Source organism: Pocillopora damicornis, chromosome 1 (assembly GCF_964200805.1).
Source record: "Pocillopora damicornis chromosome 1, jaPocDami1.2, whole genome shotgun sequence".
NCBI lineage: Eukaryota > Metazoa > Cnidaria > Anthozoa > Scleractinia > Pocilloporidae > Pocillopora > Pocillopora damicornis.
In genome coordinates, this window is record NC_142670.1 from 16,430,884 (window position 1) to 16,456,228 (window position 25,345).

At 38.3% G+C, this 25,345-nt stretch overlaps 1 pseudogene; it reads left to right on the forward strand.

Annotated features, from left to right (window-relative positions):
• Positions 1 to 724: 724 nt before the first annotated feature.
• On the forward strand, positions 725 to 7,919 carry LOC149052347 (uncharacterized; annotated as a pseudogene).
• The last annotated feature ends 17,426 nt before the right edge of the window (positions 7,920 to 25,345 follow it).

The window sequence follows — 25,345 nt, forward strand, 5'->3', positions numbered from 1 at the left end:
GTAATAAAAAAGCAAACACTCTCGACAAATCACTTTCCCTCAGGATTTTAAAGAAGAATTCAGTGAGCAAGACGTGTTTCACAAGGTCCAGAGGAGCTCAGTTTGAACACATGAATTACTGTTTTAAAAGTTAATCTTAACCGCGTAAAATATAAATAATTCTCACTTCACGCCGTTAATAAGCCTTATCAATCCTAGCAACGGATTGCCGGCTCCATGTCCCCTTAACGACACGGTCGTTGTTTGTCACTCTATGCAAGTCGGCAATTTTAAAATAAATAACCGCTAGTTAGCCGGCGCAAAACGAAGCTTTTCTAGCGAAGCCGCGTATCATTCATCATTATATACATACCGAGATTTACGTGCCAAAATTCATCGAGACAAAAATAGATTCTTCACGCTAAAGACGCCAGCTGATTAGTCATACGATTATCATTATTTTCACTAATGAAAAAAAACTGTGTCGCTTGCTCGCCGCTGCTCTCTCGCATTTTTTTTAAGAAAGATGGCTTCAAATCAGACTAAGCCTAGATTTATCAGTAGAAGAGTTCATAGACGGAGAGAAAATGAGAACACTAAGACAAAGACTAAACAATATGTTGCTCTGTTTCATGAATTTCTTGTTTTGAAAGGCAAGACGTAGGAGTACCTCGAATTCAATAAAAGAGAAACCAAAATTCGCTTAAGAAACGATCCACGGACTGTAAAAGTCATTGAACCGAAAATGTTTGCTGTGCCGAACAACCAGAAATGTCCAGTAAAAGCCTACAAAGCCTACGCAGAAAAGCGACCCGCGGAAATGGAAACCAACGATGCACCGTTTACTTTGAAAGTACTCAATGTAAAATCTGGCAACAACGACGTACCGCCAACTGATATTATGCAACTGTCAGGTCACAAAAACGTTCAAAGTATCACTTGGTACTCTAACGTCTCACAGAAACAACAGTTGAATATGAGTCACACTCTCACTGGAACGAGTTCGAGAGAAATAGCTCCCCAGTCTGGCTCTTCTATTCCGGAGAAAATAAAGCATGAGTTTGACGAACTCAATTATCCAACATTTCGTCCAACTTTTTCTCTCTTGCAAGCAGCACAGCAGCCCCTTTCTCTTTTTTGGGGTGCTGTTAGAAGCGGAGGACATATAGGTGTGGCAATAAACACTTCAAATCAATCGCCCACACTTTCAGTGTGAGAGGAAAACCCTAGCAAAACTTATAAAAGAATCAAACCTCTTGATTCGGAATCTTACTATTGTTTGTCAATTCAAGCATTCGGGTTGTGATAAGCAACAAAAATAAAGTCTCGGGTTTCTCGACATATTTTCAGGATGTCTTATTTCTTTCTAACTAGCTCTGCCTTTTAACGGCATTTTTGCTCGATAATTTAAATGTAACGTATTTTACAAGGAAGCCATTTCAGTGCAACTCTCGAACTGTGAAGCGGCTTGACCGCGCGTTGTTTTCCTTTGAAAGAAAATAAAGACATGTTTATCTTTGAGTTCTGCTCGCTTATGAATCCAGCTATGTATATAATAAATAAGTTATTTCACGGTTAGTTCACTTGCGCGCATTTTATTCACTCGTTTTCAATAAAAATCGTACGCGCTCACCAACCGTGAAACAACCTACAATTGTAATCTGATCTTGGCATCTTACGAGCTCTTCGTCTTTAGCACTGTGGTATATACTTTCAGGAACGAAAATTAAACGCGAGGATAATTAAAATTAACATGGTCGAAGGTACTAACGAGTCTTTTTTAGCTCGCAAACTCAGCGAACTTAAATTTTCAAACGCCTCTGGACCCTGTGCGTGTATTCACTTGCTTTTGGTTTCCATAGTTAGGTCATTTACACTACAACACGGATTACACGCGCAAAGGAAGAAGCAAACGCTTCGTAGTCGTTCATTATCAAGTTTGAAAATGCATTTAAAAATTCTTAAAGTTCTCATACTTTCTAACCGGTGGAAAAGATTTTAAATCCCAGGCGGAAGATCATTTTTGGCGCCAGACTAGTAGAAGAGGAAGACGACTAACTGGACGACTACGGTTCTGACAGCAGCGATGAAACTAATCAGGAAATTGACTCAGGTGATCACTTTGACTTTTCAAATTGTGATACATCTGAGCGATCGAAAGTGCAGGCATTTGCAGCCAAAACATGTGGATGTGCACTTGGAAATAACGGAGATCCATGCAGCTCTACTACCAAAATTGAAGTCATCTTCTATTGCCGAAAAAACCTTGCGGAACTTTCCTCGACTGAACTCAATCTGGTAATTTTGGCAATGATCCACTGTGCCATAAGCTGTGACCATGTCAGCGACTCAGGAGGAGCAGAGACAATGAGGCAGCGAACCAGGATGCCTTTCCATTTTCACAGCCACCAAGTCTGCCTGAAAACTTTTCTTTTCATGCATCGTCTCCAAAAGACCGGATTCTACAGTCGCGCTGAACATTATCGGATTAGGGGATTATATATATGTACATATACTTAATGTATGCTCGAAATTCACAGTGTAGCTGTAGAGCTATTATCTTCGAGAAAATAAGCTAAAATAAAATTTAAAAAATATGCTATATTACAATTCCAATATTACTTATAAACTATGTACAACGACTATCGCTTCTTACTCACGGCAACAAGTCTTGACGTCTACCTAGCGCTGCTTTCAGCGCTGAAACTATTCAACGGGTGGCAAAGATCTTCATGAACCTCGCCGAAGACCAATTTTTTTCTTTTACTTGAGGAAGTGTTCCTGGCTTCAAAAGAACTGACAAGAAACTGCTGCCAACCTCCATGACAAGATCTCGTCTTTGGAAAAGCTACCAAGGTGCGTAGAGACTAGCAAGGCGAGCGTTCAGTGCCAAATTAGTACTCCACCGTCTACGGCTAATGCATCATTACAAAACGACCACCACGACGTGACTACAGAGCTCCGAAAGTAGATATTGAACCTGACAGAAGTAGTTAAGCAGTTGACGGCACTGAAGTGTCTCCATCACCATGAGCCGGGGCCTGCTTCTTTGCCGTTACTTGATGATGATTCAGACTTCCCAACTTTGGATTCCGAAGCAGTCGCATCTCTGGTGAATAGCAGCCCCACTATCCAGACTTACCAAGAAACAGCCACATCCAGTAAAGAACCCACTGAGTCTTAGCGTTCCGTCCTGCGTACACTCCGTCAAATCCGCCAAGAAAGCCTGTCGCCCGTGTTTCCTGCCCAGATTGTTCCAACGAGATCACCTCTGCAGCCTGTTGACTAGAGCTTCACCCATTTGTGTCACGCAGCCACTGTCCAACGGATGCGCAGCAAAACAAAGTAACTACAATTGTAGCGAAGGGAACCGATGTCTACTGCCGCCCTTGCTTTTGTTGATGTTCTCTTTACGGACGACGAGATGGCAAGGTGCAACACGTCAGGAACTAAGGTTTCCACCGGTTGGACAGCGGAAAATTAGGCTTTCTTGTGTCCGTTTTACAAAGAAATTTGACTCGCGATTTTTTAGGGAACAATGGAATCAGATAGCCGCTCGCATTAATACGAAATGTTGAGGAGAGAGGAGGACTCTTATTCATAGACTTAAGAAAACTAGTTTCTTTTGAAAACACAAAGATGGCACAATTAGTCTATCATTTCCCACAAAAAATTATGGGTAGGTGAATTGAACAGAATTAGCCATTGTTCAAAAAAACTGCTTTCTAAGTTATTTTAAATTTGGCTAATTTTAGCACATAAACTTTACTTATTATGGGGAGCCTAAAGAAGTCATAAAACGCAGACTAGAAAATTATCCATCTGCCCAGAATAATGCATTTACAGACAGGTTAGGTGGCGACAGTCAAAGGAATAAAGTTTGGCAAATAGACTGTTAGTTAATAAGAAAAAAGTATATTAGATATTTAATAATTTTGTTCACTCTTTCTGTTTTCACAGTAATCTTATAACCATGCTTTTGTCTTTTAAATCTGGAAGCTCAGTAGATTCTGTCATATCGGTCATTGTTAAAACTGTCTTTGTTTTGATGCTACTTTTCGACATGGGAAAAGTTTGTCGGACAAAAGTAGTCACCAAAACCTAAATATTTCTTTGCCAGCTTCAGTAATGACAGGGGATTAAGTTTAGGTGATAAAACAAAGGATTATGTTGACAGAAATACCGGAGGTCGAGTAAATTCGTTACATGAGGTCACACAACTCGGGTAATATTCACGGTGTAAATTTGCATATTTGCAATATTTTTATTTGTATATTTTAAAAAATTCAAACTTAAAAAGTTATTTCTCGAAAACTAAATCATATTTTCACAAAAACCCTACACCAAAACTATTAAGACATATTGGGCTACCAAACATGAAAGTAGGAGTGAAATCAACTTTTGGGTGACTTGCCGCTGTTTGTCTGATGCACGTTGACATTAGCTCTTAATTTTCTTTAAATTGAGCTGCTAAGTTCAAGCACCGAAACATTTGCAAACCAGTTGCGTTTCGAGGCTGCCGATAGATATTGCGAAAAAAATAAAAAAAAAGGCCAACATCGTTTTTTTCCTTCATTGTGCTAGCAACGTTCGGACCAAATCTCGCAGATTCCGTCAATTCTATATTTGAACAGCAGAGAGCTTTTTCTGTGTTTATATATTCTCATCTAAACAATAAGAAAAGCTGGGAGGATTCAAGAAAGGTATGCAAACGTTAGACACAATTAAGGGTTTGCATAGCTTTAGAAAGTATCAAAAAAAAATCTCGCGGATTCCGTTAATTCTATATTTAAACGGCAGAGAGCTTTTCCTGTGTTTATATATTTTCATCTAAACACTAAGGGAAGCTGGGAGAATTCAAGAAAGTTATGCAAACGTTAGACACAATTAAGAGTTTGCATAGCTTTAGAAAGAAAAATGCCTATTCATGTTACCTGTTTATTTTCTGTAACGAACTTATCCAAGATTTAGAATCAGGCGCGAGTGGACGAACTCCCTTCTCCTGGCATGGAAGATGTAACCCTCTAGTGGCTACCTAACCTTCCTCCCCGCCCCTTCCTTCCACCCTGATGCTCGGAGGCTAGTTAGTTTTAGAACTAATGGCCTGAGTGGATACATCATAAATTTTGTCTGATTGATGACTAAAAAGCCTAGCCTTAGCTATTGATATTTTTTAAAACAATAATACACTTTGTGACTTTGGTGAATATGTTTGATCCTTGCATTGTTATAACTGTTACAATTATCCTTGTAAGTCTTTCGTTTTCCCTGCTCATCGTCCCTGTACATTGCCCGCATGATTAAAATTAGAGAGAATAGTCTTCACTTTTGACTTACAGCTCTCTTAATTCGATATTGTTCATAAATATGTCTTTTGGCAAATTCTCCAACTGGTTGATATCCAAGTACCTGTCAACAAATGACGATAGTTAGTGTTCAGGCGCATTACTGATATAAACGTATTATCATTATCATCAATATCTTCAAGTGACAAGAAATGTTTTTGGTAAGAGCCCATGTTGCTCATAGTACAGCAACGTATTTATATTTTCAGGTAAATCTGTCAACTCCATTATTAAGTTTCGCTTATCAGGCGCGAATGTCTTCCAAGACATCCATCCATAAGTAACACATTCTTCAATCTACTATTTTCCACAGAAAAGATTTCAATGTCGGCATGGGAAACAACATGATATTCGAGTTTCTTAAATGGGTTTTTCCTTACCATTATAAAATGAGGGGAAAATACAAACAATAGTTTATGCAAAGAGCATTTGAAATAGCTTAGACAATTTTCGTAATTTTGCCCTTTTTGTGATTGAATTCGAAAATGTCAATCACAAGTTCCCTGTGATGTATGTAGCCAACGATTTTTCCTGAACCGAGCTATTTGATAAAATTTCCTTGTTCAAGTGTTGGTTCAGCCTTACCAAAAGCGATAGTCCATAAAAAAGAAGCCAGATCCAAAAGCTGCGGACAGACAGGCCCACTGATTTGGTTCAAATTTTGCATGCAAACTTGGTTAGGGATTTTGATCATGAAAGAGATATTTTAGGATTGAAATCTATTTTTGTAAAAAATTACAGCTCAAGGCTATTTGGAGACTCTCATGAACATGGAAACGAGGCTGGTTAAGAGGAACTTTTCAATGGATGGGCTTCCTTTGCTTTCTCATTTTTGTGTCTTCTTTATTATTATCATTATTATTTCTATCATAAAATAAGTGTGCAATTCTTCCTCTTTGGTTTGAATATTATATTTTTATTCAGAATAACTAGAATAAGAGAGAGGGGTATGTAAATTCAAAAATATATTCTGATTTCGGTGAACTTTTAGCAGAGCGGGCTCATTTTCGAAAATTACAAACAACACTGCACAAAAAGCGGACTTCACTGTATATCTAATTTACTTATTGTTGACGCCTGTGTTCGGCACTTTGAAGCTTCTTAATGCTTGTTGATGCCATAAAACAGCATTTAGACGAGAAAATTCTCAATCCCATCCGCAGAAAGTTGACTCTTTGTCCTAAGCGACGTATTGTTTTCTTTATCACTCAGCATTGAAATGAAAAATGTAGGAAATGGCACTTTCGAGACCCTAGATTTAAAATCTTCTGTAAGAGCATGCTCCTAGATTCATTACTTTGGACGGCCTTCGGCGCTCAGTGTTATCTTCTCGTGCGTTCACCTTAAAAACCTCACGCTACACCTGGAGGATGTCAACTTCTCGAAGAAATCGGAATAAATTTACAATTAGATGAACAATAACGTACAATAATACCCACCAGCGCTACGCTCAAAAATAGAAACGTATGAACAGTTCATCGGCGGAGTGACGGTGGCGACGTTATTCGTAATTTCATTCATCGCTACATACGTGCATTGCATGTGGCCACAGAGTTTGTCGGATGTGATATATATTACTACGACCCTTATAAAGCCACTATCACACCGACAACGACGCATTTTTTAAGAAAGATGGCTTCAAATCAGACTGACCATTTTTAGAGCCTAAATTTATCAGTAGAGGAGTTCTTAGACGGACAGGAAAATAAAAACACCAAGAAAAAGACTAAACCATATGTTACTGTGTTCCGTGAATTTCTTGTTTTGAAAGGTGGGACGAGGCAAATGAACTAATGACTCCTCAAGCGCTGAACAAGTTTGTCAGCGAGTTCCTTATAACGGTTCGCAAAAAAGAAGACAACTAGGAATACGAGCCTAATTTCTTAAGGGCATTCTTCGCTAGCTTTGAGCGCCATTCGAAGAAAAATAAACAATGGACTTTGTCTTATGAAAGACGTCCAGTTCGAGCAGACTCGGAAAGCGCTTCAGTCAAAGCAAAGGGATCTAAAACGGAAAGGCATGGGCAACAAGCCTAATGCTTCTGCTGCTTTAAGTGAGGAAGATGTTCAAGTTCTGTTTGAAAAGGATCTCTTGGGAAGTTACTCGGCAGAAGCGCTTTTAAACACGGTATGGTTCAACAACATGATCCATTTCGGGTTACTAGGCTGCAGGGAGCACAGAGAAATGTGTTCAAGGGGAGACGTAAAACTTTGTCAAAACTTCCACAGGGCGGGAGTACCTCGAATTAAATGAAAGAGAAACCAAAACTCGTTCAGGAAACGATCCACGGAATGTAAGAGAGATTGCACCGAAAACTTTTGCCATGCCGAACAACCAGAAATGTCCAGTAAAGGCCTACAAAGTCTACGCAGAAAAGCGACCCGCGGAAATGAAAACCGACGATGCACCGTTTTTACTTTGGCAGTAAATAATGGAAAATCTGGAAACAACGACATGCTGCCAACTGATGTTATGCAACTTTCAGGACACAAAAACGTTCAAAGTATCACTAGCTACTCTACCGTCTCACAGAAACAACAGTTGAACATGTCTCACACTCTCACTGGAAAGTTTGACTCGCCATGTTTTAGCTAGCAATGGAATCAGATGGCCGCTCGCATTAATACGAAATTTAGAGGAAAGAGGAGGACTCTTATTCACAACCTTCAGAAAACTAGTTTGTTTTAAAAACAGAAAGATGGCATAATTAGTCTATCATTTCCCACAAAAAAATGATGGGTCGGTTAATTAAACGGAGTTAGCTATTGTTTAACAAAGCCGCGTTCTAAGTTATTCTAAATGTGGCTAATCTTAGCGAGTAAATGGTAGTTAAAATAGAGGTGATGCAAATTCAAGAGAGACGCCTCAGCGAAACATTTTCATTTCTGTCACGATAAAGGTGATTTAAAAGGCTTTCAAACAAACTTTGAAACATCATTTTTACAAGTATCTGTCACAATCTGACACCTGTCAATTGGAGAGTGCGTAACAAAAAAATGCGTAAGAACATTTGAAAAACAACGGAAATAGTTTGGCAAGGACTGTTTTTTCTTCAAAAACAGTCAATGATCTAACAGAAAGTATTACTCACTCTCATCCCCGATTCATTCGTGTACGAAGATTTACCTCTGTTCATTAAGTAAACGGCGGGGAGAGTAATTGTGAGTAAATTCAAATTTTTTATTTTGAAGTTGTGACAGTTTGCTCGTTTGTTTGCTGCAATGGCGTTTGTAAATCTGCTCTTTCCTTCAAAAAAAACTAAATTCGAATGGCACACTCCAACAAGACACAAGGGGATTTAATGCGGCTTTTCTCAAAAAAGTCCTTGAGTTTCTTTGTGCAATTTACGGTACAAATGTCCAAATTGAACGGACTTGGAAAGACTCACTGAGAGTGTATATTTGTTGTAGAACTTAAATTAAAACTTGGCAACGAAATTTGAGATGTACTTCACGAAAGCGTTACCGTGGCCCGTGGGCAGAGATAGGAAAATACTGACCGGGTAAAGAACCAATCAGATTGCAGGATTCGTTACCGTGCCCTCTTTAAAAAAAAATAATTTGTATATGAGGTTGTCATATTTTCCCGTTTTTTTCTTTTTAAATTTTTTATCCCTTCATCCAAAAAAGAATATTTAGAGGAAAATTGAAACACAACCTAAATACTGAACCACATAGAATATTCTTGACTTGTTAATGAGGCTATTTAAGGAAGAGGGAAAGGTTTCAAAGGGCGAAATTCTACCTCAGAATAATTCCGTTAGCAAATTTCCCTAGAAATATTTCTTAGATAAGCTATTTGGCGAACAAATTTTCCTGAACTAATGCATGTTTCAAAGGACATTTCATAGTCCAAGTGTTAATACGGCTGCAGCCATACGGCCACTCCAGATGGGTATTGTTACTGAAAATGCCTGATGGTAAATTCCTCAGCTGGTTGTTGTTCAACAGCCTATCAAAAATTAGTCAATCTATTTTCAATCGTATGGTATACGATAACAAAGTTCAAAGAATGAGAGGACTCGAAAAAAAGTTGTTACCTCTCTTCTCCGAAACATATCAAACTCTTTCCCCAGTGCGACGAACATTTGTTTTTCTCGGTTCCAGGTGTACGCAACCACTAACCCCACGTAATGCGCATGCTCTACGTTACGAATTTTCAAAATGGCGGACAGGTCAAAGAGGGAATTTAAAAAAACAAAGCGATTTTGCAATGAATTCTCAACATGCACCCTCGTTAGAAAGGCGAATCCACGGAAGAAAGATACAAAACTGTATGATATTGAGATCGATATGATATTAAATCGATACCGAGGGCCCGTTTAATTGCCTTCCGCCACGATTATTAGCTTTCTTGACAGCTTTCTGAAGACAGAATACTTTCTTTCTGAAGACTTCTGATATGCGGCTATTGATTATTACACCTCGTATACCTGATTGCTCAAACACTTTGTTTACGATTGTTGAAAGGACCGACTCATGGTTCTCCGTCTTCGTCTTGACATTGCTTTGAAATAGTATAGACTAGTAAGCTGAAACGAAAAATTAATCAGGGAAGTTTACGAAAAATCCGGCAAACAAGCTTTAAAAAGGCATTTATTTAGACTTCAACGAACTTCACAAATCTTACTTGTTTATCTTGTAAGTAAACGATGGCAGATTAATTCCCGAAGCGCTTTCTGAGTTTCCCGATCCCTCTCCTACTGCTTTCACGCTTACAAAACAGGAAAAATCAAAAGGAAGAAGATACAGCTGTTTTGAAACGCCATTTGACGAAGGTAAATCTGCTTTTTGTTCGACACTTTACATATCAAAACAAAGGAAACTTATTCCTCTTTCTGATTCTGGCGGTACATTTTTAATTTGCGCCTGCGTAAAAGAGATATCGCCCGAGACCCTTCGCTCGGTCGTGTTTTGATCAAAAACGCCTTGTTACTTTCAAGCAACCGCTCGGAGAAAAGGTAAAAATGACGAGGAAAAAACTTTACCTTCAAGTTAGAAAATTAGCGAAATAGAAAGCCACAATATTATAGTTTAATATTTCAGAGGTACATTGAGTGCTTTTTCCGTAGAGAATCCGCACGATGGTGGAACACTCGAAAATTACACTCGATTTGAGTGGGGTGTTGAAGTGGGCGTGGTCACTACATTCATGTTAAGACTATTTGTACCCCATGAGTTTGATATGAAAAGACAAACAAAACAAAAAAACCAAAGAAAGTAAAAGCTTTGGCATTCCTCTGTGCAAACAAGCAAACAAAAACAAACGAAAAGGGAAAGGTGTGGATACCGATTTGTTTCCGGTTCACGTGACATTTTCCAATTATGATCTACTCACGAGAGCGTCCAATTAGTTTACTTAATTTAGAAGTATTTTATTTTCAACATGAATACCTTTTTTCCTTGTAGGAAAGGAAAGACTTAAGTAATTTTTACGCTTATAATGTGTCACTTTATAGTTTAAGCGTCATTTTTTTGCTTAATTTATCTCTTTGCTTTAAGCCTATGCTCCTACAAAATGCCTTGAATCTACAGCAAGAAAGAAAAGATTGCTATTTCTTTTGTCTTTGCTCAGTAACCGGGCTTTATATCATCCGCAAGCGGAGGAGCTTGTTCCAGCTTCTGACTGTTGTTTATCGACTGTCATATCCTCTCGTGAGACGAAGGAGGCAAGTACAATAAAATGAGCATCGTTTAATTGAGTACTAAACATGGCCTCTGATAAAATGTATTTGCAAAAAGTCATCACAAAGAATCAAACGCTGAAGTGTGTCAGAATTTTCCAGCAATCCAACTAAGAGAGGGTGTCAGTAGCTCAAAATTCGTTTTCACTCCTACTTTCATATTTTGTAGCCCAATATGTCCTGATAATTGTGGTGTAGTTTTTTTGTGAAAATATATTTTAGTTTTCGAGAAATGACTTTTCTCGTTCCACCGCTCAGATATGCAAATTTTCACCGTAAATATTACCCGAGTTGTGTGACCTCGTGTCATGAATTAACTTGACCTCCGGTATTTCTGTTAACATAATCCTTTGTTTTATCCTCAAAACTTAATCCCCTGTCATTGCTGAAGCTGGCAGAGAGATATCTATTTTTTGGTGAATACTTTTGTCCGACATACTTTTCCCATGTCGAAAAATAGCATCAAAACAAAGACAGTTTTAACAATGACCGACATGACAGAATCTACTAAGCTTCTAGCTTTTAAAAGACAAAAGGATAGTTATAAAGTTACTGTAAATATTTACCTGTGTATTTGCGTTGTTCCATCTTGAGACGAACTCAAAGTCCGGCAAAATTTACTTGCTAGCGACTATGAAATACACATGGTGTGCCTTCTTGCCACCGTTTACTGTCATTAACTACTACAGTAACTTTATAACCATCCTTTTGTCTTTTAAAAGCTTGAAGCTCAGTAGATTCTGTTTTTTCTTAATAACTCGACTGCATGTTACATTTACTATTATTATTTTTTCCTTTTTTTGCTTTTGTTTTAAATGGCTTGTTCAGGTAATAAACTTAAATTTATTGAAAAAAAAATCGCCGATGCAAAGTCATTCACAACGAGATTCAGAGAAAGTTTTTGTTACAAAATTTTTGTTTGGGGCTACTTTCATATTCCATTTTACATTATATCTTACACTTTTCTGTTCATGAAACTTTCTTTACATTTATGAACGCAAGAATCCTCTCTCTAAAAAACAAAGCAATTTATGTGGTTTAATGTTGTACACATTTCTCATTTCCTAAATATTCCAGCCACCCCTCAGAAACTTTAAAAATATTTTACACCCAAGAGGCTTGGAAAAAGGACACAATGAAAACAAACCTAATTAAAGCGCTCGAAAATGAGGGATATCGGCCCAGAGGAAAACCTTTTTCCCCATTGCCTGGTTTTGTTTCCTATCAAAAATCATTATCAGAATTATTACTTGTAACCCTCTACAATTTCAGGGAATAAGGTGAACGCACGCACACGGCACGTTATAACACGCTCCCGCGCCAATAGCATAACACGCTTACTGTGTAGATGTGCACATAAAAACAATTGATTCTGGAAAGCGTGTTGGTAGCCATTTTTCATATCTGGCCAGCGCGGTAGAGCTTTGAATCTATAACTCGCTAGATTTTTTTTTTTTTTTTTAACACGCTAAGTTCCTTTGTTTTCTTAAGACGTCAGCTATATATGTTAATTGCCGGCTGGGAGGTCCGTATGGTGAAAAACTGTGACCGAGGTCTTGAAAATACTGCCCGAGGCCGTAGGCCTCGGGCAGCATTTTCAAGATCGAGGTCACAGTTTTTCACCATACGGACCGACCCTTAGCCGGTAAATAACATATTTATTGTTTTTAAACTTGACGAAATTCTTTCCGAAAGAACCCGAATGATTTATGGCCGTAAATACGGCAAGATCTTTCATAAACTGAACAATTTTTGAGTGGGTATATGGTAGATAAAATAGAGGTGATGCAAATTTAAGAGAGATGCCTCAGCGAAACATTTTCATTTCCGTAACGATAAAGGTGATTTAAAAGGCTTCCAAACAAACTTTGAAACATTATTTTTACAAGTATCTGTCACAATCTGACACCTGTCAATTAGAGAGCGCGCAAGAAAAAGAAAATCGAAGGAACATTTGAAAACCAACAGAACTAGTTTGGCAAGGAATGTCACGACAATGTTTTCTTCAAAATCAGTTAATGATTTAACGGAAAGTATTATTCACTCTCATTGACGATTCATTCATGTACGAAGATTTACCTCTGTTCATTAAGTAAACGGCGAGGAAATTAATTGTGAGTAAATTCAATCTTTTTATTTTGAAGTTGTGAGAGTTTGCTCGTTTGTTTGCTGTAATGGCGTGTTTAACTCTGATCTTTCCTTCACAAAAACTAAATTCGAACGGCACACTCCAACGAGACACAAGGGAATGTAATGCGGCTTTTTCTCAAAAAGTTCCTTCAATTTCTGTGGTGCAATTTAAGGTACAAATGTCCAAATTGAACGGAATTGGAAAGACTCACCAGGAGCGTATATTTGTTGTAGAACTTAAATTAAAACTTCGCTCGCTCTTTCACTATGAACAAATTGCTCGAGAAAATTCAGATATTGAATGAATGAAAGTTCCATCGTTCAGTTTAATTGTAACCAAACACCTCACGTTCCAACTTTCTGGGTACTTTTTGTGAACGATTAAAATTAATTGCAGAAGGTTTTTAGGCCGCTTGTCAACCAACGTAATGACACTATTGTTTATACAAATTCATTCTGAAACCAATATTTTTCTGTCAACCAAAGTGATTTGATAGAGAGAAAAGAGACGATTCATAAGTTATTTATCGGCTTGAGGTAGTGACCGACGTGTTTGCTTAAAAATACTGCCCAGCCGGAAAACGAGGTATATTTATGAAAAATGACAACGAAAGTTGGGATGTACTCGGCGACTCGTGGGCAGAGATAGGAAAATACTGACCGGGTAAAGAACCAATCAGATTGCAAGATTCGTTACCGTGCCCTCTAAAAAAACAATTATATCTTTTATCACCCAGCTTAATTTGTCGCTTGTGTTTGTCGAGTATGTTATTAACAGAATATAACCGAAAATGAAGATCTCTTGTCCTATTCGAAAGTTGTAATAAAAAAGGAAACACTCACGACAAATCACTTTCCCTCAGGATTTTCACGAGGAATTCAGTGAGCACGACGTGTTTCACAAGGTCCAGAGGAGCTCAGTTTGAACACATGAATTACTGTTTTAAAAGTTAATCCTTACCGCGTAAAATATAAATCTTTATCGCTTCACGCAGTTAATAGGGCATTTTTCGCTAGCTTTTAGCGCCATTTGAAGAAAAAAAAAACTATGGACTTTGCCTTATGAAGAAAACACCAAAAAAAAACCAAACAAAAAACACGACGTTGCTCTGTTCCATGAATTTCTTGTTTTGAAAGGCAAGACGAGACGAATGGACGAATGACTCCTTAAGCTGAACAAGTTTCTCAGCGAGTTCCTTATAACGGTTCGCAAAAAAGAACACAACGAGGAATACGAGCCTAATTCCCTAAGGACTTTCTTCGCCAGTTTTCAGCGCCATTCGAAGAAAAATATATTATGGACTTTGCCTTATGCAAAACGTCCAGTTCGAGCAAACTCTAAGTCAAAGCAAAGGGATCTAAAACGGAAAGGTATGGGCAACAAGTCTAATGCTTCTGCTGCTTTAAGTGAGGAAGAAATTCAAGTTCTGTTTGAAAAGGATCTCTTAGGAAGTTCCACGGCAGAAGCGCTTTTGAACACGGTATGGCTCAACAACATAATCCATTTTAAGTTACTAGGCTGCAGGGAGCATAGACAAATGTGTTCAAGGGGAGACGTAAGACATTTTCAAAACTTCCATAGGGCAGGAGTACCTCGAATTCAATGAAAGACAAACCAAAACTCGTTCAAGAAACGATCCATGGAATGTAAGAGCCATTGCACCGAAAATGTTTTCTGTGCCGAACAACCTGAAATGTCCAGTAAAAGCCTACAAAGTCTGCGCAGAAAAGCGACCCGCGGAAATGGAAACCAACGATGCACCGTTTACTTTGAAAGTACTCAATGTAAAATCTGGAAACAACAACGTACCGCCAACTGCTATTATGCAACTGAAAGAGATATTTTAAGATTTAAATCTATTTATGTAAAAAATTGCGGCTCAAGGCCATCTGGAGACCCTCAAGAACATGGAAACGGGGCTGGTTAAGAGAAACTTTTCAATGTCTGGGCTTCCTTTGCTTTCTCATTTTTGTGTCTTTTTTATTATTATCATTGTTATTTCTATCATAAAACAAGTGTACAATTCTTCCTCTTTGGTTCGAATGGCAAATTTCGTAGGAAAAAAAATTAAGTGATTGAACGCGCTATTCAATTTACTCAGTTTTAGTTGTCTTAATATTCCTGAAAAATACCGTAAGTTCAGAAGCTTGTAGTACTCGATCATTTATAAGAACAAGTCACGTAATTTTTCAGTTTTCAATGGTTTTTGACACTGAATATTATTTTTTCGCTTAACACCTATTTCCCTCTGCTGCCATGACCGTAAACATGCAACTTTCAATCTCGCCTCTGCTTAAAAGTCCAACTTGTTCCCGATGACATTTTTATTCAGAATAACTAAAATAAGAGAGAAGAGTAAGTAAATTCAAAAATATATTGTGATTTTGGTTTAATTTTTTTAGCAAAGCGGGCTCATTTTCGAATATTACAAACAACGCTGCACGAAGAGCAGACTTAACTGTATATGAAATTTACGTATACAACTTATGGTTGAGGCCTGAACTGAGCACTTTGAAGCTTCATTATGCTTGTTGATGCCATGAAACAGCATTCAGAAGAGAAAATTCTCAATCCCATCCGCCGAAAGTTGACTCTTCGCCCTGAGCGACCTATTGTTTTCTTTATCACTCAGTATTGAAATGAAAAGTGCAGCAAATGGCACTTTCGAGACCCTAGATTTAAAATCTTCTGTAAAAGCATGCTCCTAGACTCATTACTTTGGACGGTGTTATCTTCTCGTGCGTTCACCTTAAAAATCTCACGCTACACCTGGAGGATGTCAACTTCTCGAAGAAATCGGAATAAATTTACAATAAAACCCACCAGCGCTACGCTTAAAAATACAAACGTATTAACAATTCATCGGCGGAGTGACGGTGGCGCCGTAATTTCATTCATCGCTATATACATGCATTGCATGAGGCCACAAAGCTTGTTGGATGTGATATATATTTCTACGACCCTTATAAAGCCACTCTCACGCTGACAACGACGCATTTTTTAAGAAAGATGGCTTCAAATCAGACTAACCGTTTTCAGAGCCTACGTTTAGCAGCATAGGAGTTCATAGACGGACGGGAAAATGAAAACACCAAGAAAAAGACTAAACAATATGTTGCTCTGTTCCATGAATTTCTTGTTTTGAAAGGCGAGACAAGTTTCTCAGCGAAATCCTTATAACGGTTCGCAAAAAAGAAGAGAACTAGGAATACGAGCCTAATTCCTTAAGGGCATTCTTCGCTAGCTTTGAGCGCCATTCGAAGAAAAATAAACTATGGACTTTGCTTTATGAAAGACGTCCAGTTCGAGCAAACTCGGAGAGCGCTTTAGTCAAAGCAAAGGGATCTAAAACGGAAAGGCATGGGCAACAAGCCTAATGCTTCTGTTGCTTTAAGTGAGGAAGATGTTCAAGTTCTGTTTGAAAGGATCTCTTGGGAAGTTCCATGGCAGAAGCGCCTTTAAACACGGTATGGCTCAACAACATAATCCAGTTCGGGTTACTAGGCTGCAAGGGGCACAGAGAAACGTGTTCAGGGGGAGACTTAAAACTTTGTCAAAACTTCCACAGGGCAGGAGTACCTCGAATTCACTGAAAGAGAAACCAAACCTCGTTCAAGAAACGATCCACGGAATGTAAGAGCCATTGCACCGAAAATTTTTGCTGTGCCAAACGACCAGAAATGTCCAGTAAAGGCCTACAAAGTCTACGCAGAAAAGCGACCCGCGGAAATGAAATCCGAAGACCGGATGCACTGTTTTACTTTGGCAGTAAATAATGTAAAATCTGGAAACAACGACGTGCTGCCAATTGATATTATGCAACTGTCAGGACACAACGTTCAAAGTATCACTAGCTACTCTACCGTCTCACAGAAACAACAGTTGAACATGTCTCACACTCTCACTGGAAAGTTTGACTCGCCATTTTTTAGTGAGCAATGGAATCAGATGGCCGCTTGCATCAATATGAAATTTAGGGGAAAGAGGAAGACTCTTATACACAGACTTCAGAAAACTAGTTTATTTTTAAAACACAAATATGGCACGATTAGTCTATCATTTCCCACAAAAAAAATATGGGTCTGTTAATTAAATAGAGTTAGCTATTGTTCAACAAAGCCGCGTTCTAAGTTATTCTAAATGTGGCTAATCTTAGCATATCAACTTTACTAATTTTTGAGAGCGTAAATAAGGCATAAAACGCGGACTAGAAAATCATTTATCAGCCCAAAATAATGCATTTACAAACAGGTTAGGTGACGACAGTCAAAGGAATAAAGTTTGGTAAATAGACTGTCAGTTAATCAAAAAAGTATATTAGTTATTTGATTGTTTTGTTCACTCCTTCAGATAAAGGAAAAAAAGTGGCGTTCTCGTTGTAAGAGGGAATCGAACCCCGCTAAGCCTATTTAGAGAGCGCAAGCGCTACCACTGCACCACACGGAGTGATTTCCTTACAAATTTTTCTTTAACGATCTATTTAGCAAACCAATTTTCATAAACCGATGGATGTTTCAAATGAAAATGTGTTAATGCAGCTTTATTAGGATATAACCCAAATATGCGATATCACCCACGCATTCAAACGGCTGCTTTGCAGGTCGGATTCCATGCGTTGCTTTTACACAAATATTCAAAAAGATTCCAAACTTACAGTATCCACAGCTGGGTATTGTTACTGAAAATGCTTGATGGTAAATTCTTCAACTCGTTGTTGTTCAAATACCTATCAAAAATAAATTGCATGGTATACAACAACAGAGTTCAGAGAATAAGAATGCTGCCCTAAAAAAAGTTATTATTTCTGTTCTCATGCTCTGATAGAAAGGCCTAAAATATACCCACAACTATTACATAATAATTTGTATATGGGGTTGTCACATTTTTGCTTTTCCTTTTTTCTTTTTAAATTTTTTGTCCCTTCGTCCAAAAGAGAATATTTATAGGAAAATTGAGACACAGACCTGAGTACTGAGCCACATAGAATATTCTTGACTTGTTAATGAGGCTATTTAAGGAAGAGGGATAGGTTAAAAGGGCGAAATTCTACCCCAGAATAATTCCGTTAACAAATTTCCTTACAAATGTTTCTTTGATAGTCTATTTCGCGAACAAATTTTCCTGAACTAATGCATGTTTCAAAGGACATTTCATAGTCCAAGTGTTAATGCGGCTGCAGCCATGCGGCCACTCTAGATGGGTATTGCTATTGAAAATGCCTGATGGTAAATTCCTCAGCTGGTTGTTGTTCAACAGCCTATCATAAATAAGTTAATGTATTTTCAATTGCATTGTATACGACAACAAAGTTCAAGGAATAAGAGTGCTCGAAAACTGAAAAAGTTGTTACTTCTCTTCTCAAAAAAAAAAAAAAAAAAGACAAAACAAAACAAAAAGCCAAAGCAAGTAAAACCTTTGGTATCCCTCCGTGCAAACAAGCAAACAAAAACAAACGAACAGGGAAAGGTGTGGGTACCATTTTGTTTCCGGTTCACGTAACATTTCTCAATCATGATCTACTCGCTAGAGTGTCCAATTAGTTTATTTAATTTATAAGAATTTTATTTTTAACATAGATACCTTTTTCCTTGTAGGAATTGAAAGACTCAATTAATTTTTAACCTCATAACTTGTCACTTAATAATTTTAGAGTTCTTTATTGGCTTGATTTATCTCAGTGCTCTTAGCCCATGCTCCCACGAAAATGCTTTGAAAGAAAGAGAGAAAATATTGCTATTTCTTTTTCCCTTGTCTTAGTAACCGGGCTTTATAGTAACCGCACACGGTGGAGCTCGTTTCAGCTTCCGACAGTTGATCATCAACAATCGTCTTTGCAACAAAGCCTCGTTTCATAATCCATAAATATTTTTCTCGGGTATAGTCTAAACGTGTCACCTGACCTTATAACTGAGTAGTATCTAGTGATATTATCAAACTAATTTTCCCCAAATTCAATGCCTTCCGTGTAAATCCCAAATGCCAAAATTAGTTAATTAATTTGCATATACATGCATCCACTTTATTTCAGCACGATAATACTTTAAGCTGATGCTTATGTGGTCTTGTATCTGAGTACTAGGTTTGCAATCATTTACAAGTTACTGAAATACTGAATACTGAATGTTTAATACTGAAGCCATTAGAAATATATAAAATCGTCATTACTTAAATCAAAGGTTCAGGTGGATGTCGCTTTGAAATGAAAGTCTCTTAGTTCATGAATCTTGCTCAGTTTCAAATCTCTAGTCCATCGTTCATTTTTGCTCTATGCGGATGTTTGAATGTAATTGTATTCCAGAAAATAGCACCCCTTGTAACTAATAGACTGTTCTTACATATACTCGCGGGTGCCTTCAAGAAAAAGAAAGATATGTGCGCACGCCGTTTTTAAAAACACAACCACACGCTGCTTAGCAATAAATCGATTAAACTGTTATTTCCTCTCGTGAATCGAAGGAAGCAAGTACAATAAAATGAGCGTCATTTAATTGAGTACTTAACATGGTCTCGGATAAAATTTATTTGCAAAAAGTCATCACAAAGAATCAAAAACGCCGAAGTGTGTCAGTATTTTCCTTCAATCCAACTAAGAGGGGATGTCAGTATCCATGGAACAAATTTGAGACATTTTGGCAAGTCATCCAAAATTCGTTTTCACTCCTACTTTAATATTTTGTAGCCCAATAAGTCCTAGTAATTGTGGCGCAGCTTTTTTGGGAAAATATATTTAAGTTTTCGAGAAATGACTTTCCTCGTTCGACCGCTGAAATATGCAAATTTTCACCGTGAATATTACCCGATTTGTGTGACCTCGTGTAACGAATATGCTTGACCTCCGGTATTTCTGTTGACATAATCCTTTGTTTTATCATCTAAACTTAACCCCTTGTCACTACTGAAGCTGGCTAAGAAAGATTTAGTTTTTGGTGAATACTTTTGTCCGACAAAATTTACTTGCTAGCGACTATGAAATATACGTGGTGTGCTTACCTATCGCCACCGTTTACTGGCATAAATCTCTACAATTTGTAAACAAATCTAACATAACACTCTTACTTTGTTTATTTATGATTTTATTAGCTGTTTCGATTATTATAATATGCCTGGGTATTGCTGTTTGCCAGGGACCTTCATTTTACGTTGTGTTTTCCCCTTCCCCATTTATATCATAGGCTAGTCACGCAATAATTGATACCGACACAAATGAATATTTACCCTGTATAAAGATCTTTGCTTATGTTGCATAGAAAATATTAGAATATGTGCTTTTTGAGGTTACTAATTGTAGTTTCAGTGCCTGCGAAGCAGTTAAAAGCGGGTTGTTGCTTCAACGCTGTTGAAATTTATAGTATACTGACAGGAAAGCAAATCGTGATGCTCTGGGGATAAAATCTTTTAGGGGGCCTTTTACATGATGTCGGAATGAGTTTTGTTGAAGAACGAGTTCATCCCGGTTGTCACATGATACCAGAGTCACATGATACCAGAGTCATATCTGTATGAATCTTCTTGGAGCGAGGGGAGCATAGAAAAAGACAGAAAAGGACATAAATATTTGTTTTTAACAGGCTAAATTATCTTGAATGTAACCGCGGTATGAAATTCATTTCTTACCGGAACGAAACTCATTTTGGAATTATGCAAAAGGTACCTTAGGGTAGGCCCTTCCCGATTATACTAGCAATTTTTTTGGCATTATGTGGTTAAAAAGCACTTTTTCACACTTTTTCTTCCAGTATAACAGATCGATTTACGAGCAAAAAAACGGCGCTACCATGGGGAGTCCAGTTTCCGCTGCTATTGCTAACCTGTACATGGAAAGTTTCGAAGAACAAGCGATAAATACATCATCCTACGAGCCTAGGATCTGGTGGACAATACCTTTACCATCTACCAGACATAGATGACTTCTTACAGCATCTAAACAGCCAGCAGCCTTCCATCCGCTTCACCATGGAGACAGAAAAAGACAACAAACTCGCCTTCCTAGACACCGCAGTCTTAAAAGAACCTGACGGCCGCCTCACCACCAGTGTATACAGGAAGCCCATGCACACCGATCAATACTTAGCGCATGATTAACACCACCCTCAATCAGTAAAGCCCGGTATTGTTAAGTGCCTTTACGAGCGCGCCAAACGTCTCGTAACAAAAGCCTTCCATCATCTTCGAGGAGAAAAAACATCTGTCATCTGTTCTGGTTTCTAATGGTTATCCTTTTTCTTTCTTGCAGAAACAAGAGACATTCGACTCGCCCGTACCGAGACCTCCGTCGTTTCAGAGCATGCCCACAACACCGGACACAAGCCACTCTGGAACGAAGTACAGTTTATTGATCGTGACCCTTATTACTACACCCACAGGGTCATAGAGGCAATTCATATAAGACTTCACCCTTACAACATCAACACGGATGGTGGAATAGAAATTTCAGAAGCGTGGATGCCCACGATCAAAAAACACAGCAACAGGAGAGCCGTGCGGCAGCGGACCGCCGGGGGAGCAAATCACTGAGTGAACAGCAAGGATCGAAATGCACTTATTAGAGCTGTTGAAAAACAACTAATCACAGCAGAGCACCATGCTTTATAAGATCACGCATGACCAGTCGACCTCATCGCCTGAAGAAGACTAGCAGTATGGAGTCGAAACGTCGCAATCTACACCACACGTGACTACATCGTGACAAAAACTTAGCTTCTATCGTTATTCACCACGATGGATAACCACAACCTTTTCAGCAACTATTGAGCTTGAAGCTCGAGTTTGCCGCTACTTTTGATGTTGGCGAACATTTTGTGAAAGCCACGCATTTTTTTGGAGGGTGATGGTCCTTTTGCTTTTGCTTGTTAAGTGAAACTAAGCGCCGTTTCCCAACTTTATCAAGCGCCTTGTTTCCCTAACGTCCGTGCAATTGCAACTGTAGATGCAGAGGAAGACCCAGATCAGAACGTAACAGCACTCGAACGGAGTGCGAAGGCTTGTGTTGAGCCGGCAATTAAGTGGTTTCCGAGAAAGTTTAATGTCGATCTTTATGATGTAGTGGTAGCATTCAAGGCTGCCAGACTATTCTGCCCCGTTAGGATCCAGTGGCTTAAGCCCACAAATGCATTAGTAGAGTCACTGTGTGCATAATTACCCGTCCCGCTAGACGACGGGAAGCCAACAAAGTACTCAGACATTACTATATAAAACTCTGCCGCTGTCTGGATATTTGGTAGCCTATTGACCAATTCCGGATCGAAACATAAGTCTGACGGGACGCGTAATTTTGCACAAGGTGGTAAGTATAGCCTACATACCGGAGCCAGGTTGTATGAATTTTTCAGACAGCTTGAGTACCATCTGTGATACACGCTTGCCAATCCCCCTATCGGCTTTCGGAATCGACTTAACCCTACCTTTATTACGGCCGCACTCTTCTTTAGACACTCTGCCTCTACTATTGGAATCACGACTCCACCCAACACCGAGATTTGATCTGAGTGGGGCAAATTGTAAAATCATCGACATCTTTTGGCGTCTCGAAGATGCCGGCACCCGACAAAATAATTGAAAACTTGCAACTCCGCAAGTGACTTGAAATGTCTTTTTGACAACTACACAAGGGAACGACTAGGGATATGCAACTTCGGTCATCTCGATAACTAAACCCACAAGTTCCACCAGCGAACAACTTAAATGAACAGCAAATCTCTATATTATCATGTAAGATGAGACACTTATACAACAGATAAACTAGCTAAATCAGCATATAGCTTGTCAATCAGATTAGCTTCTGTAAACATTCTTTGACTTCCGCCGGCAAAGGAATCATAGATGGATCTGGACATTTTAGTTTTCTGAATGCAATAATTCCTGGAAGGTTTTTCTAGATATCATGCAAATAGGAAAAAAAACATCTTTTGATATTTCGGGGATTGTTTCATCTTTGAATTTATATATATGTGTCACACTTGTCATACAACTAATATAATGAGATGGAGTAGATGTATGAACACCATGTATAGTTCATAGTCGCTAGCAAGTAAATTTTGCTGGACTTTGAGTTGGTCTCAAGATGGAACAACCAAATACACAAGGAATATTTTACAGTAACTTTATAACCATGCTTTTGCTTTTTAAATGTGGAAGCTCAGTAGATTGTGTCATATCGGTTATTGTTAAAACTGTCTTTGTTTTGATGCTACTTTTAAACATAGGAAAAGTATGTCGGACAAAAGTATTCACCAAAGCCTAAATATTTCTTTGCCAGCTTCAGTAATGACATGGAATTAAGTTTAGTTGATAAAACAGAAGTTTATGTTGACAGAAATACTGAAGGTCAAGTAAATTCGTTACATGAGGTCACACAACTCGGGTAATAGTCACGGTAAAAATTTGCATATTTGAGCGGTCAACCTAAAAAAATCATTTCTCGAAAACTAAAATATATTTTCACAAAAAAAACTACACAACAATTATTAGGACATATTGGGCTACCAAACATGAAAGTAGGAGTGAAAGCAAATTTTGGGTGACTTGCCGCTGTTTGTCTGATGCACGTTGACATTAGCTCTTAATTTTCTTTAAATTGAGCTCCAAGTTCAAGCACCGAAGAAATTTACAAACCAGATCCGTTCCGAGGCTGCTAATAGAATATTTGCGGCAAAAAGAAAAAAAAAGGCTAAAATCCTCTTTTTTCCTTCATTGTTGTAGTAACGTTCGGCCAATGTCGGCATGGGAAACACCATGATATTTGAGTTTCTTAAGAATAAATGTCAATAAAAATCACAGATTATCGAAAAAGTCGCGGACACGGTCAAAAATCGATTTGGTTCATTTTTTGCCTGTGGGTAGCCTTATCTAGTAAACAAACGGAAATGGGGTTAGATTTTTTAAATATGCACTTTAACGGGAATAATTTGTTTTAACATTTCCGGGGGTAAATAGCTCAAATTTCACCAAGCGCGATCCTGAAATTATGCACTTTTCGGGCACTTGTCATGCTAACAAAAATGTAACGGAAGGACTTTTCTAGTCATAGAAATATTGAGTTGGACTTGTATTACCGAGAAAAAGTGATAGTTTTTGTCTAATCTTATTCTTGGAGGAGCTACGTCCCTATTAAGAGACGACATCTTCGGCCTTTCGAAATTAAAGTAAAGGTGGCCTAGAATAGCTTGGCAAAAATACATGTGGTAGTGTCTCAAAGTTTACAATAACACTACCAAGAAGCCTTGAAAGATAGTTCTTTACGATGTGGGTTTTATTTCTTTGGGACCTTTGACTATCAAAAGATGACCACCAGCCAAATTTCAGTTAAATTACCATGACCCCATAATGAGATGCGTAATAACAAAATTAAACGCGTCGGACACAAATAACTGCTTTGGTCAGTTATATCTTCCCTGGCCGTTAAAATGACTAGAAACATATTAAAATGTCTATAACTACACTTGATTTTTATATACGGAGACAGGAGAAACAATTTTCGACTTTTGCTACCCTTTGAGAATCACGCCATAATTCTGCATAATTCTACACACAACAGGTTAAACAGTTCAATTGCACTCAAAAGGTTAAATTTGGCACAAAGCCATAAGTTTCCGTTTACTTCTCATCCGGTGAACATGGATTCGAGCATTTGCATCCCTTCTGCGCCTTCTGCACTCGCCAGTTTCGAATTTACTAAAAATCGTCCAACACAAAGATGAGGTTTCACAAGCAATGGTGAGCTCAAGTGACTAAAATCCGATATGTAGGACTCTGCTGTCACGCAACGCCTCCATGTAAATAATACACGCACCGCTTTTATAATCAGCAGATCAGTTATTCATATTCGTATTTATAATCAGTGCTCAGTTACTTGGAAGAGCAGGTACACTCCTGGACTAATTGTGTGAGTCGTGCGATGAATGGCTTTTTCCTCTTCTGAGGTGAAATGTCAGAAATATCCAGCCCAAGGTCTATGCACATGTCTCTTAGCCTATCCACTCTTAAAGTTGTGAGTGTACGTTTTTCTACAAGTTAACAGATGTTTAGATCGAAAGATACAATCGGATGTTGAATAACCACATCTCTCATCACATTTGCACACACTGCAGATAGATGGCTCTCAGCTTCGGCGGAAATTTTGTCCTTGTCGACGCTCTCCATGTCCACTGCTGAGATTTCACTAGCTTTTGCTCGGTTACCGGCGGCTGTAACTTCTAATCCCTTCTTTAC